We start from the raw sequence: 16,102 nt of genomic DNA, 5'->3' as shown, positions 1-16,102 counted from the left end.
AATCACAGCACAAGAAAGAGAAAACCAGGTTGCACTTTGTGACTGACAAAACATATGTAAAAGCCTTTCAAGCTGTGCCCACATCAGAGGCTCCTCCGGCAGGGTTAGGCTGGATGAGGCTCCCAAGGGCTGCCTGCAGCCGTGCTCCCACGTGAAGGCAAAAGTGCTGAGCAGGCACTCCCAGCCCCTGTCCAGAGGGACATTCCTGTACATTCTCCCGTGCAAGAGCTACGCCCAAGGCTCCACTTTACATACAAGTGTACTGCCACTGCTGCACACCTCCCAGTTAATCATCTTAAGGGCCATTTACCCAGCCATGCATTACTGCATCCCTGGGACAGTTACTGCACCTCCAGACCTCTGTCCTGCTGAATTCCTTGGATAGACCTTGGATTTGTGATGCCCAACCAATCTGCTGCTGATGTTACTGATTTCATAAACTGCAGAGTGAATGTGTTTATCAAGGGAAGGAGAGAAGAAACAATTTAGGATCTCAGTGAAAACCCAGCAAACAAAAAAAAGAGGGTGATTGGGATGTGGAGACCAAGCTCCACTCACACGGGGTACATAACGTGGGACCTCTTCAGCTCCTAACCAAGCCTTGTGTTACAAGGAATCAAATTCAGTTTTTGCTACAAGACAGGCTGTAAAAGCAACACTCAGCAGCGCAGCCATTGCTAGAGATGCCAAGCAAACACATGGAACTGAGTGTCCCACCTCCCCTCCCTAAAGCCGAGCCAGGCTGAGCCATCAGGTGCTGTACCTGTGCAAAGACATTGGCACATTCTGTGGCACTCCTGCACAACAGCAATGCTGCCAAGCCTGACACTCCACAGTCAAACCCACACTGAGAACTCAGATCCTTTCTTACGAGTTTGCATTGTAAAATGTGTAAGTGTCAAAAGCTCCAATAGGACACTCGGACTTCAGACACAGCACCAGAAAAGGAAGCTAAGGAGCCCCTACCTGGCTCCAAGTCCCTCATGGGACACACAGCATGTGTTTGTAAGTCATGAACCACAATCTTCACTGGTGGAATCCCTGTCAGAAGAAGAAATAGGAACTGCCTGCAACTTACTGTTAGTGAAACCTTATTCCAGGGTAAAGGGGAACAGCCTCGTGGAGCAGACACTCAGCTAGATGAGTAATTCCAGCACTCCCACACTGCCTTTCTTCCTCCCCCGGAACAGTCTGAGCAAGCTGCTGCTCAGGACAGGTTTGAGCTTGTCCTGTGGTACTGTGCCCAAGGTGTGTCTCTGTGTGTGATCCACCTGCTCTGTTCAGCACTGTCCATAACCCCTCAGCACCTGCCCTCAGGGAACGAGCAGGCACTCAGAGGTATTCCCCTCTAAAGTGTCTTAGACATGACAAAAGAGAACTCTGCAGTGCAAAGGAAACAGCAACCTTGGTTAAAAATTTACATTTTCACAAGTTCACTGTGGAGACATAGATCATCAGTGTCACAGCTGCTCAGGAGTAGCTCATTCCTTGGACTTGTTTCCACCTGGCTCAAGACTTGAAAATCTGTCTCACTGAGCCTAGAGAAAGTGCAAGATAAGCTGCAAGGACAAGAAAAACTCCTGAGGGATGGAGAGCAGAGATGTGAGAGAGGGAAGCAAGCACAGTAATTACCACACACAAGGTCTGAGTTTCTCCAGCCTTGAAGAAAACAGGAGCAGCTTTAGCAGCAGGGAGAAGCAGAGGCAGCTCAGGGGAAAGAGGTGTTTGAGCTCCTGACACTGCTGTGAAGAGTTCTTGCCACGCTTAAAACTCATGGCCAAAAGAGAAACTCTGTTCATTAAAGCTGGATGATGGAAGGGGCCCGTGAGGGAGAGGCACAGTTTGAGCCTGAATATGGTGGAAAGCAGCCAAGTCCGAGCAGTGGGGGAACAGATCAAATGGCAGCAGCACAGACACATTTCACTGCCCTCAGGGCACAGCTCCCCCAGGTAACAGCATCTGGCCCCCAAAAGATGGCAACTCATGGAGCAGCTTCTTCTCCAGAGCAAGAGACACTAGCAAGGACACAGAAAGAACATCTTGCAAGTGGTTTGAGCATCCATGTATCTATAACCAGAGGAGACTGCACAAGAGTTGAAAAATTCAAACGCTTCCCCCATCTGTCCATCCCTCTCCTTTCTGAGCATCATTCCACACTTCCCCATTTCCACTTTTCAGCCCAGCTGCTCTTAAAGTACAAGCTGATCCTCTCTTTTGTCATATGAACTGAAAAATGTGTGTCAATTGTGAGTGCTGTGGGCAGTCCAGACCACCAGAGCAGTGCACTTTTGGGCTGCAGGAAGGTATCCCATGGGATTGCACAGTCCATCCTCTGCAGCAGGAGTGATCTGACTCCACACCTGCATAGCAGGGAGCTTCCCATCTGGGAGAGCTGGGAACTGCATTAAGCATCTCTGCTGTAGCTGTCAGGCACTCGGTGGCTAAATACACAGTCCTACAAAGGGCTCCAGTTTGCTTCTTCCCCAGGTGTAAAGCTGGCAGTGAGCTGCTCTGGTTTTTATATTAGGCAACCACGATTTGACTCACAGGGATATACTGTAATAGCTCTGGCAATAATTCTGCCTCTATCTCACCTCAGTCCCCGCCTGGATGAAAGCTTTTATTTAAAATATCCCCCAAAACAGTTGCAAGGACAGAAAGAGAAGTGAATTTCTGTCTTCTGTGTCACTGCCTGCTCTTATCGCAGCCATCATTCTCCTTTCACTGACTCTCTCTGAAACAGGGCTATGGTTTTGCCTGTTCAGACATTAAAGTTTGCAGATACTGTGGTTTAAATACCTCCATCTGTACAATTGCTCAGTTCTACTTTTTCTAATCATGTGCAGGCAGTTAAACCTTCCTTCTCCACACTCAGCATACAAGTACTTCATCTAGGAAAGGATATTGCTGATGTCCTCCCTGTGAAAAGCAGGGAACTGAAAGTCAGAAGAGGAATGATTACTCAAACATTCCCAAACCTGCCTGTGTAACCTCTCAGAGCTCACACTCAGTGTCATGCCAAGTTCTCCACATTAACCCATAAAAGATTTCCTCAGAGATCAGTGACTTGGGACTGATGAGGAAGTCAGGGCACACATCCCAGGAGGTGAGCCTGTGAATCCTGCAGGAAGCTTCACTTGACTGAAGCTGCATTCTGCACAGACACTACTGCAGCAGGAAGGTATCTTTAAATGACCTCTGCCTTGCTCTCATTATTAGAAGGCATTTTCAGAATCGTTCCTCCTCTACTTCACTGTGTTTTAAGCCATATCAAATGCCCAAAAACCTGACACCCAACTTCCACTTTGCCCTGCTCCTCACATCTCCTCACATCACTGCTTTACTTCATCAGGTTCCTGCTCAATTGCTTTCCCCTTTTCAAGTTCTCATCCTTTGTTTCCTGCTCTCCACTTTATCACCCTGCTTTCCCACTCGAATCCTTCATTGTCCTGCTGTTACTTCAGCCCTTCCACAACCTCTTATCCATATTCTTCTTTCCATTCTTTCACTCCTTCATTATCACAAAATCTCCTGTATTCTCCTTTCCCAAGCGTTGCTTTCTAAGAAACCACTGTACCCTGCTACAATTAAAAAATCAAGTCTTTTCAATCAAGTCTTGCAATTGTTAAACCCTTGGAGAGAGGTTGGAAAAAGCTGAGGAACACTGCTTGGTTTTAATTTTTAACACTGTCCTTCTGGTGCCCCTAAATCAACATTTTATGCCCACAGCTTTGATGGGCAAATGAAATGCTAACAAAATCCAGCCAAAGTTAAATCAATTATCCAGAGGTCTTGACACAAGCATTGACACCTTGACACCAAGAACACTTAGTAAAGTACAGGATTTTGTCTCCCAGGTCATTTATCCAGACACGGGACACATTGTTATGCTGATAGAGATTTATTTTCTTGTCTCTGGAAAAATGGCTATGCAAAGCATTCCCTCTCCAAGCACAAAAGAGGTGACAGTCTCTCCCCTGCTCTGCAGCAAGTTTGGAAGCTGAAGAAGGGAAAGAAATCCAGTTAAATCAGCTGAGACTGCTGAAGGGAGACAACACATGGTACTGTCAAGGTGGGAGACACAGGAGAAGCAGCAGGAAGGATCAGCTCAATGTCTCACACAAAATCCAGACAGTTCTGCACCACAGGGTAGGACTGGGAGAGGAAATTAGGAAATTCTAGAGTGTTGTTGGTGTAAAACTGGATTTAAAGCTTGTGGGTCAAGCAGCATCACACAGGGAACCTCAAATTGGGAACTCACCTTTATACAAGGCTTTTTCCAGCTGTGCAAAGATAATGGGGCTTTTGGGAGGTAAATAAATGAAAGCCATGACGGAGCTACACTGGAAGCTCAGGAGTGACTCGGAACAGTCTGTGATACCTGGATGTGACTTTCACAGCTTTGAGAAGGGCTGGAGCTACACAGAAAGTGAAGGAGCTCAGAAAAGCTCAGGGAAAACCCAGCAGCACGGATAGGAGAGTTAGAGCCCTCTGGAAGAGCCCATGCTCTGCTCCCAGTACTGGAGCACCAATTACTTCCAAATGCAAGTAGCTGGAACACCCCAGATAAATGAGGTGTGGAGTTTGTCCTTCACAGAAGGTGCTGCCTCAACACAGAGAAACAGCCAACAGGACAGAAACCCAACATGAAGAAAGTTCCAAAATACAGCTGAAACCTCTCATTGGTCAGGGATAGTCTTATCTTTGCCTGAAGGGCATTTATTTGGTCAGTCCCAGCTCTGTATCTGCAACTCCTCCTCCACCCCAGTGCTAGAAACACATGAATATTCTGTTTTATGAGGCTTGAGTAACAATCATGGAAGGTGTCACTCTGCACCGAGAAGGACGAGATCACTGAGATCCCTGGGACAGGATTGTTCTGCTGGTACTGGGGGCGTTATTTTTGTATTTAAACATTGGAGAAGGGGATGATGCATGGAAATATAGATCTTATGTTACATAACACAAATGTTGCAAAGCAAGAAATGCTGCTCCTGCTCCTACCCCCAAGGGAAACCACTGCACCCCCAAGCTTTAGCTCATCCTCTTATGTTCCAAGGTAAGGAGCAATTCTGGCTAACACTCAGAAAAATATACAAGCAAAACACAGAATGCATTTTTATCCAAATCTTTTCACGAAAAATCACTGATTTTGTTAAAAACTGGACATAAGGGCTTTTTGTTAAAATATAAGTTCTGTATTTTCTCAAAGTTCAGCTTCTGGGATTCCTTTCAACACCACTGAAAGCTTTTTAACACAGCACACTGTTAAATGACAATAAAATGGCTGTTTTGAACATGAAGGAGATTATACTTTTTCTGAAACAGAAAGAAAAGAAGATGAAAGACAAATCTAATTTTCTCTCATTATAATCCATTGGCGCACAGATTTTTGTTAATTGCTTTCCTTATGGGTATAATCTAAACATTTTAAGCTATAATAAACCTACTAAGCACCATAGGAAAATAGTAGAGAAAGAGCTTGGGGAATCTTTTAGCAAATTTTTCATTCGTTTTGCATGGAGAACACCATGTGAGAAGCCTGGGTGTGTGTTATGGCCAGGGAAATGGACACACAGAAAAGGATATTCCAGCCCAGCTCCCCAGTCCCATCATCCAGAATTCCTAACACTCCCATTATTCCTGGAAGTGTCCAAGGCCAGACTGGATGGGGTTTGGAGCAACCTGGGATAGTGGAAGGTGTCCCTGCCCATGGCAGGGGGTGGGACTGGGTGGGCTTTAAGGTCCCTCCCAACCCAAACCAGTCTGGGATTTCATGATTGGTTTGGTGTGAAAGGGAGTAACAGAAGCTGTTAAACACGTACTAGAAAAACGAGCTGTAAGATGTTCCAAAATATCTCTGGGAAATAAAAACCAAGGTGTGTCCAGTGTAATTTACCTCAGAGTCAGGAGAGCCCAGCCAAGCTGGTTTGCACTGCAAGGCTGGGGCACCCCTGGCCACGGCCTCCAAACCAGCCCTGCTGAACACACAGCAGGAAAGCTGGGAATTATCCCCACCAGGCTAAAAAGCTGCTTCCTCGTTAAGTTTCCAGAATATAATGAGCACACAAGGTGTAAAAACAGCCGTTTAAAACCCAGTCTCTCCTGTCTCCACAACATAACACTTCTAGATATCCCCACACCCACAGGTAACTGAAATTAAACACAAACTGGAAAATAGATTTAAAGCATTTTCTCAGTAATTGGAATGAACTGAGGATTTAATGTGCTTTTAGTCCTCATGCTCACAGTTCTGCAGCAGGGCTGGGTTTTACTTTAAGCACAGCCCTTAACACTCCATATTCACACAATGTAGCAGTTGATCATTTAGCTATGAGTAAAACCCAGTATTTTAGACACATGCAATGCCCTTTTTAACATATACTGGATATATTTCACTCAGCAAAAAGGTGCTATGTTTACCATTATCACCACTCCTTCCCCCTCAAGGGGTTATCACAGATTTAATGGGAACAGCTTAAATCACCAGAGCTCAGGTTAACAACCTGAAGTTCCCAATTGATGATTCAAGACCCTCCTCCAGGTACAAGATGAAGGATCTATAAGGATGCCCCACTGTTGCCTGCCTTGCTGCAGCTGGTCTCACACAGCCTTTTAGAAACACGTCTCAGAGTTACAGGCTTGTGAGCAGTGCTTGAGAGGATGGTGCTCTAAGGGGAAAAAAGAGACTGCAGACAAACCCAGCCTGAGGAGCAAAAGAGGACACTTGTTTGTATCCTTTGTAACATCCTAAAGATGGGAAAGCAACATTCCCCTGAAGCCACCTCGCTGGTCAGGCCACCCTCTCTTTTAGTTCACAAACTCACTTTCCTTATTTCACAAAGAACTGCTGCTGGCATAAATCAAGTTCTTCACAGATTAAAGAGAAGGAACCCAACATTAGCTGCTAACTACAAGCTTTTCCTGAAAAGCACTACCTGAACCTTGGCTTAAGGCTTACCCCCCAGTCTTTCAGGGGGACAGGATTTCTTAGACATCCATTGCCAGTTATTTTAAACAGAACTCCAGCACCTATTCCATGGACATGAGGGCTCAACAGCTTCAAAACTTCAGGACAAATGATGTCAGTAAATCAGAAAAGAATACAGGAGAAGAGTCCAGCACCTGAGTGCTTACTATCATTAAAGAAAGCAATAAACCCACTTTTCTATTCAATGAAAGTTAATTCCACTCAGGTCTGGGAGTCCCAACATTGACTGAACTCCACGGTTCCAGCAGAAACATTCACCAAACAGAGGAGTCTGCACAGAAAAGGAGAAGAAATGAAGGGGTGGGGCACTAAATAACTTGCCTGAGCACACAGTTAATTACTGTGGGATATCAGTCAGGTTTCCAAAGTCCCAGCTCTGTCTCCCCATCCCTCACAGGCCATGCTGGCTCACCGATACAGATTCCTCTTCCTCAATAAAGGAGGAGGAAGAAAAATCATCATGTGGGGTCAGCAAGGAAGGCAGACAATGTCCTGCACATTTTGTTGAACCAAAATAAGCCCTTCAAGCTCACCCCTGAGCACTCACAGAAACCAAACAAGTAACAAATTTTTTCCTAGCCTGTGAAAGGAAATGAGTGTTTCACTGAACCCAATATAACACGACTGTAAATAGTGTAGCAGAGCAGCACGTTACACACCAGCAGAGAGGCCCTCAGTGAATCACGGGCAGCTGAAGATCAGAGCTCCTACACCAACCACCAGCACTTGCTACTGGGAGCAGGACACGACTCCCCAGTACCTGCCCAGGGTGACACGGCAAGGGAAGGCCCTTGTTGCCAGGGGAACACACAGGGATCGTGTGGAATCACTTGTCCACTCCCACTAGAGAACCCTCAAACCCAACACCTCTGATTTCTCTCCAGAAGGAATAGGCTGTCCCTTTTTAAAGTCTCAACAATCCACACGTGGCTTTTAAGATGTCTTGGGACTCAATTTCTGTAAGGGGAATGGAGGGAAATGAGTAAGTCACCACGTTTAAGTCAAACCTATAAAAAGAAACACGAGTGTCAGACTCCTGGGTGACAACTGTGGGGTGGGCAGGTGACTCATGCCCTGGCACAGGCACACTGTAATTTCGTGTGAAGAAGTCATCAAAATCAATATTTACAGGTGGGTATTTTTATAAAAAAGAGTGTACATTTGCCACAATAGATTTAGAGACTGCTCTTTGAATATAAATAAAAGCATCAGATGAAAAATCCTGCACCCTCCTCAAAAGTAAGTATGTCTTCAAACATAAATACATCTTCAAACCTGATCATGCAGGTGGACATTTACCCCGGGTCAAAAGCATCACTGGAACATCCCCACTGGCACCAACACCCAAAAGCACAGGGTGAGAGAATTTCTTCACAGAAAGGGTTGTTAAACACTGGAAGGGGCTGCCCAGGGAGGTTTGGAGTCCCCATCCCTGGAGGTGTCCAAGGAGGGCCTGGACATGGCACTGAGTGCTCTGGGTTGGGGACAAGGTGGGGATCAGGCACAGGCTGGACTCGATGGCCCTGGAGGGCTTTTCCAACCTGGATCCAACCTGATCCTGGGGATTCTGTGACCCCTCCGTGGGGGAATTATGAAACTTGTTTATAAGGATCAGCACTATTATGCAACTGTTAAATACATTCATATTTCCAGCATGAAAACAAACACTGCCAACAACTCCTCAGGAATGAATCTTGGGAAGCACCAGATAGATTTCAAGCACACGAGGTGATTACTTGGATGTTTCTGACAACTTCGTGCCTAAGGGCTGTGACTGTGAACCAGAACTGGTGCCTCTGCTAAGGGCCTCAGATCTGCAGTGGCAGTAATTGTCTTTTTTCTGTGTCCTATTATATGGAAAACACACAAGAATTTTACAAATAAAATTAGAAAAAAAAAAACTAAACACACGCAAGAAACTTAAGAAAATCAAGATCTTCTAAAAGAAAGAAAATTTAAACTCCACTCATTGCACCACAATTACATATAGAACACATTTATTTCTCAGGCTTCTGATGCCCAGTGCAGGCTCTCCAAATGATCAGCTTTTGCTTGTGGATTTGCTTTCAATATATAACCTTATACATAGGTTATGCACAGGGCTTACCTGCAAGAAGGCCCAGTATTTGCAAATTAAAAACAAGACTATCCCCGTCATTTTAAATCACTACAGAAAGGCTCACAGACACATCTTTTCCAGATCAAATAGGAGGACTCACAGCTGATTTCATTCCAATTCTGTTAGTGCCAAACACCCAGCATTCCAGAACTAGTAAATTGTGTGTCCAATTATCACTCATAGAGAGTTCAAGAGGCTGCATTTAAATGAAGATTATGAAAACGAAAGGGACTCAAAATGCCATTCTGACTAGAGAAGTGAGCACTGAAAGTGATAGCTGCTCAGGGAAAGCACTTCTAAGAATGTTAAGTCTTAACCAAGTGTGGTTTTGATAAAGATCTAAAGATTGCCAAGGGTTTTTCTTGTTGTCCCTCACTCCCACCCCATGACAAAGTAACCTACAAGACACAAAAAAAAGGCGGAGAAACAAAGATTTTCAGTAAGAGTGGCTTTGTGCGTGAATGAGTGGGGGAGGAGGGGAAGATGTATTAAGGGGGAGAAAAGGAAAAAGGAGAATAAATGTTAAAAAAAATAGAGAAAAAGAAACAACAACAGTGGAAGTTCAAACATTAGAAAAAGCTTGCCTCTAAATGGGGAGCAGACACTGCAGAAAGAAAAGTTTGGGCATGCTGAAACACCGTAATTTATGGAAAAATGCAACTAGGCAGGTTCCCTAAGTGCAACCCCACACCCTTGTGAACCAGCACATCCAGATGCCTTTTCCTTCCTTGACACTTCTGGGGCAAGTTCTTTCTCCCAGAGTACACAGTGACCAACACATCAGCCCTAGGTTACAGCTACAGAACTGCTGCCTTTTGTGTTTCTATTCCCAGAGCAGCTGTGGCTGCCTCTGGATCCCTGGAAGTGCCCAAGGCCAGGTTGGACACTGGGGCTTGGAGCAACCTGGGACAGTGGAAGGTGTCCCTGTCCATGGCAGGGGGTGGAATGAGGTGGGCTTTAAGGGCCCTCCCAACCCAAACCATTCCTGAACAGTTCTAGGGATGGAGATCCACAGCTCCCTGTTACCCTGCTAATTCTAAACAAACAATGTGCCACAATCTGAAGTTCCACACAGGAACAGAACTTACATTTCATGCCTAGAATAGGATTTTGAAAGGGTCAGATGGGTTAAAAGTGACCCACTGGGCAAACCACTAGCTAAAATAATGTTTCCATATACATTTTTTGGCAAAAGTTTGAAACCAGCAAGTCATGTTCCTCAGCAATCTCAGTCCCAGTGCCTGATTCCCAAATGATTTCCCAACATTGCTTCCAAAGCAGGAAAAGCACAGAAATATTTATTACAAAGTAGATCAACTTGGCATAATTTTACTATCACAGCCAGGAGAAAGACAAGTGAAGAAGGAAAATGGCTACAAATATTCCTGATTTAATTTCCTACACAGCAGACAAACTGATGGATTTGATGCATTCAGCAATATAACCTAACAAAATCTACTCCAAAAACATTCCTGGGACCGCAAAAGCAATGTTTGAGCCCCCTTGGAGATTGCAAGGAGGTTTTCTCAGTGGGAAGGCAGTAGCAGAGCTGAGCTCAGACTCTGGGGCAGCTGAGGACTCTCTGCCTGCCAGGACAAAGCACAGGAGCCCAGCCCAGCTCCAGGGAAGCAGCCGCAGTCTCGGGGCTGGCACAGAATCCTGAATCACCCGAGTTGTGCCAGGCAGTGTTTTCCCTCGGGACGATGCACAAAGAAGAGCACAAAGAAGAGCACAAAGTGCTGTGTACACGAGCCAGCGTGGTGCATCAGCCTTGTCTGCCTTCAGTCCTGTCACACAGCCCATCTACTGGCACAGGATTTCCCTTTCATCTAAACTAAAGCTTTTAAAGCAGACTAATGCAAATGTTATCCTTGCTGTGACTGCATTCCTGGGCATGGGATACAATAAGCACTGATTTAGCCACAGATCTCAAACGAAAACCTTCACGGATTTCCTGTCAAGTGATCCAGTACTTAATTTAGCCCTTTAAGGTGGGCTATATATGAGAGTACTACAAGTAATCACATTCTGGAGAATTATTTTGGATCACATTCCTGGTCACAATCAAATAGATAGAGTTCCTGCTCTGCTCCTCCAGAATTATTGCTACCATATAAACTCAGCCTCTTGTTTTCATGCCAAACTCACTGTTGTCAACAATGAAAGCAAAACCCATATTTAGTGCTGGACTGGTTCTGCTCTTTCTTGAGACTTGATCTAGATGCAAGGGGTTTAGAACTAATAGTAATAAGAACAATAAAATAATGATAATTAATAATTAGATAAATAATCCTATTGAATATTTAAGCCAGCAACCATCTCCTTAAAAATTTCTCCTGGATGTCTCACAATGCATGTAATTAGGAATCTTTGAAAAAATGATCCAAATTGTCAAAGTAAGTTTCTGTAAGATTCCATATGTTTTTATCATTGTTGAATATCATAACACTCCTACAGGAAAAAGAAAACAGAAGAAGAAGGAAGAGGAAAAAAAATAAACTAGAGCTTGCAAAAAGGAGAAAACTGCTCTTCTCCCAGTGCTTCTTTACAGAAAGGCTGATGAAATTAAGCAATATATTCCAACAGAGGCTTGAAATGCCAGAAAAAAAGAAAAATCCAATAAAGCAACAAAAAAAGCCTGTATTACTAAGAGACTAATTTTGTTTTCATAATTGGAGTTGTAAGCTCCTGCTTTATGTGGCACCTGAGGACCCAAACAGATTATTTCAGTGTTTTCCAGCATCCTCAGTAGCCTGTGTTCCTCCACCTTCTCCCTTGCACATCGTTCTTCAAACTTGCAGCTAATCAAAAGAAATTTCTGGGATCTTCACTTCCATTTTTAGTGCTGGCCTAGTTAAAAAAACAAAGGGAACCCAGCAATAACTAGTGAGACAGGCTCCTCTTTTTTTGTTGAAAGAGCAAAGAGAAAGAATCTCTCTGTTCCTCCTTGATCAGACTCTTGAGGCAAACAGGCTCTTGAAGAGCTGTTAGCAAAGCAAGCACCCAGCCTGGTGTGAAGTGTGGAGGGAGAGGAGATGGGGAAGAAGGCCCTCCTGGAGCTGAAATGCATTCAGTGCACACACCTGGCCATGGCATTCCTGGGAAGTGCTGGTGGAACGCCTTGGCTGGGACTGAACTTCTGGACCCCTGCCCAATTCACTTTGGGTGGATTGAGTTAAATTCTCTGTGTGTGACTTCCTGAGCAAGCAGGTACATGTCCAACTGTCCCAGCTTATTATTAACGTCCATGAAGTGCAGTTCCGTGCAGGAGGGGGATTTTTGGAACCCCCAGTTGCTCACAGCACCCTGATCAGTTTTGCCAGTGGTCGAGGATGAATGGCTGATAACAGACCCTGACAGGTCACATGGAGGCAGCTGGCCTGGGGCAAGTGAAGCCTTGGAGAAAAGAAACTGCACAGGTACCACCAGGTCCTCCCCATGGAAATAACTGAAGACTCAACTCTGCCTGAATTTGCACTGTCCTGAATGTTCCTTTTCCACAAGAACCAGCCTGCTTTATGCCAGTGTACATCCAAGATGACTGAAATAAAGACTGAGTGACAAATTAAACGAGAACACAAAAGCTTGGGAATTACATCAAGAATAGATTCCATCACCATGGGATTTCAGCTGCTCAACAGCACAGTGGGATCAGGTATAGAGATCAGACACTCTGCATGTAAAACAGCCTGCACCCGATTTCTTGGGCAAACTCAGTTTCACAGTGACAACTTGAGGCTTTCAGTGTTCTGGAAGAGACCAAAGTGAGGCTTCTGAAGATGGATTTGCTGAGTTGTTCCCGGTATCCTGAACTGCAGAGGAGAGGCTGTGTGTGTGCTCAAATAACCCTGAGTGAAGGGGCCCAAACACTGCCAGGTGTCTCTTCTGCAGACAGCGCTGCCAAGGAAGTCAAGGACTGTCCTACTCTACTCTGCAAATCATTGGAAACTGGAGAAATAACACCACGGACTTCCAAAGCCATCCTGAGTGAAGGTGACAATCCCTGCATCAGCTCTGAGAGGCCAGGACACCCTCTCCCTCCTGGCACAGCACAGCCCCTGTGCAGCACCCCAGCTCCGCTGCAGCCATCCCCACCCCTTGTGCTCTCTGCTTAAAGTTCAGGGGTGTAAAATGCATTAATTACAATGTTAAATTAACCTGCACTTGAAGGGGGATCAGGGCAGGGAGGAAAAACTGATGTGCAGGTCCCCATGGCAGCAGCCTGAAAGGACAGGCTTTCCAATTCCGTGATCATTTCACCAAGGCAGCTCTCCTGCCTCTGAAGCATCTCTGCTGCAGCTTATCCGATGTGCTCAGCACTTCTATTTATACAGACGTGACTCACCTTACAACTGCCTCACACAAGGCTCCTCTTCCACCTTCCCTTCAGGAAACAACAACAGCAGGAAAACACTGTGAAAGTAAGATCTCTCCTAGAGTTCATCCCGAGCTGGTGACAGGCCTGTAAAGACAGGGCTGTAAAGGGTGATACATGAGGTTTGGAATGCTCCGAACTGCCATGGGGATCTGGGGTGAGCACAGAGGGGAACCGCTGGACCAGAAACCGTCACCCTGATCCCACCTGACACTGCCATATGCCCAGCCCCACAACAGCAGCAGGAATGGGAAGATCCAAACCTCACATGCATTCAAAACATCATTTCAAAGGGCAGACATGTCACAAAGTCATTTTTTCACTGCATTCCCTGAAGTGAATTGTTATGTTGCTTTTATTATTATATTGAGGACATTCCTTTAAAATCAGAAAAATAAGGAAGAAAACAGTGAAGCTTGGCTGGAAAGTTGGGCAGACATGTCCCTAGAGACCTCCCATCTAAAGTCTGAGAAAAAGCAGCTCTAATCTCCTCTGGTACTTCTTAGACTGGAAAAGAGAAACACTTGCAGATGGTGTTCCTGAGGGGGTGTGGGAGGCAGGGAAAAATAACTTCTCCAGACAGCCTTCCTACAATGCGTAAAGGTAAAGGGAGTCAGATTTCTCTCTCTTCTTCAAATTCTACATTTTGGGGGTGTTTTTATTCACCCCTGGTTGCTTCCTTCTCCCAGTTCCCTGGATTCCCATCCACATGCTCCCTCTCCACTGCACCTCATCCCCCCACATCAAGGCAACACCATCCCAGGGCTGCAGCACCTCATCACCCAAGTCTCACAGACCCCACTTCCCAACAGCTCTTTCCTCCCAAGAGCTCCTCAGCAGCTGTACCAGGAGGGAATGTTGCCTCTTTTCTCATCTGTGTAACATGGTCAGAAGAGCCAGACTGACTCCCAGGCACCAAAATGGACATTCCAGTGTATCAGGGACTCTTGGATACACATCCTTCCTCCCACAAAGGACTGGGAGCTGAGTTCACAGGTTCAGCTTAACTGAAACTGGGAGCCACAAAAAGTCACAATGAAACAATTCACAGGTTCATTATCAGTATCAACTACCAGCAAAAAGGCTGATTTGATCAACAACTTCACACCAAAAATGCAGTTTAGACAAAAATAAGCAGAAAACTTTCCCATCCTGTCCTCTCTCATGTCCCAGCTCTGTCAGTTAATTGCAGATGATCCTCATCTACAATGTCTTTTGCTTAAAATTATTTAGTGCCAACTGCATTGCTGGTAAAACTCCCATGTTCTAATAAGAAAAGTGTTTTGCTTATTTGTTTTAAAAGCCCAATACAAAAAGATCAATTTCTTCCTTTATGCTGATCTAATGCCCCAGTGGGCAAAGCTTGATAGTAATCACCTTCACTGGGAAGAGGCTGAGCTGTTCTTCCCCAATTCTCCAGCTGTAAGTAATCCTATGTCAACCACTGAGAAAGAAGTGAAATCCAGCTTGTGCCCCAAGTGAGCTGAAGTGTCAGCATTCCTCAGTGAGGGCTGGGGTCACTGGGAGCCACTGGGACCCTTCCGTGCAGGTAACCATGTGCTGCAGTGCTGCTGTGAAGTGAAAGGCCAAGACAACTCCCCCTAAACAAACCATTTCTCCTGCTCCCTGTGTGTTACAGTGTAAAATACAGTCTTCTTGGACGCTGAGACTTCGCCATCGGCCCACCCTGGAAGAATTCAATGTGAGCTCTCCCATTTCAGCCCTGCCACTATTGCTAAGCACATTTTAAAGGAATTCAGCCACAGATACATCACTAGACAGTTCAATGTGGAAACCAAAAGAGCCCAGACCTATAGGACTAGGAAGGAAATGCTGTCCAGCAACTCTCACTCCTGTCTTTTCCAGCAGGATGGAGTGGAATTAAAGCTCTGACATCACCAGAGCGATTAAGGAACCAGGAGGTGCTGCAGTGACCTGCAGACTCACTCAGAACACAGGATGACTGTTCTGGTATAGAAACTGCAGAAGATGACCTTGGATTTCCTCCTGAGGTGAAATCCCATTTGAGCATGCCTCACCTCCCAGCTGCTCCGACATTCCCAGTGCCATCACTCAGATGTCCTTGGCTTCCATGGGCAAGTCCTATGAATGGAAACAGAACCAGGGCAGAGGCTGTTGAACACCATTTTTGCTTAGCTGCTGCCTAATTAGATGATGCTGACTAATCCTCTGCATTACTTCACAGTGAAAGGAACCCAGCAGGAGCGTTAGGATGGGTTTGAAAGAGCTAAAAGCCATGAATTATTTCCTTTTACAGAGAGCAATTCACTTGTACAAGTTGCTTCCATCAAGTGTTCCTTTCTGAGATTATATTCCCCACAAAATGTCTCTGTGGCCTCCAGTGTTGCAAGTTCAAAGAACAGCAGATGGAAACAGAAAAATGAAGAGAAAAAAGATGGATGCATTCCCCTGAAACATTTTCCATCTTGAAGCAACTACAACGAGAAGTGATTTGCAGGACTGGCCTCTTGACTTACCACTAAGTAAACAGGGGCTATAAATGTTTGTTCTCCTCTTGCAAAACTGTAGATCTGTGGCTAATGTACCCATAATGCAGCCCCCGAGCAAGTTCACAGAGAGCAGCTCGCAGGTTTAG

Source organism: Coloeus monedula (assembly GCF_965178545.1).
Source record: "Coloeus monedula genome assembly, chromosome: 25".
NCBI classification, from domain to species: Eukaryota; Metazoa; Chordata; class Aves; order Passeriformes; family Corvidae; genus Coloeus; species Coloeus monedula.
This window is presented reverse-complemented; position numbering follows the sequence as displayed.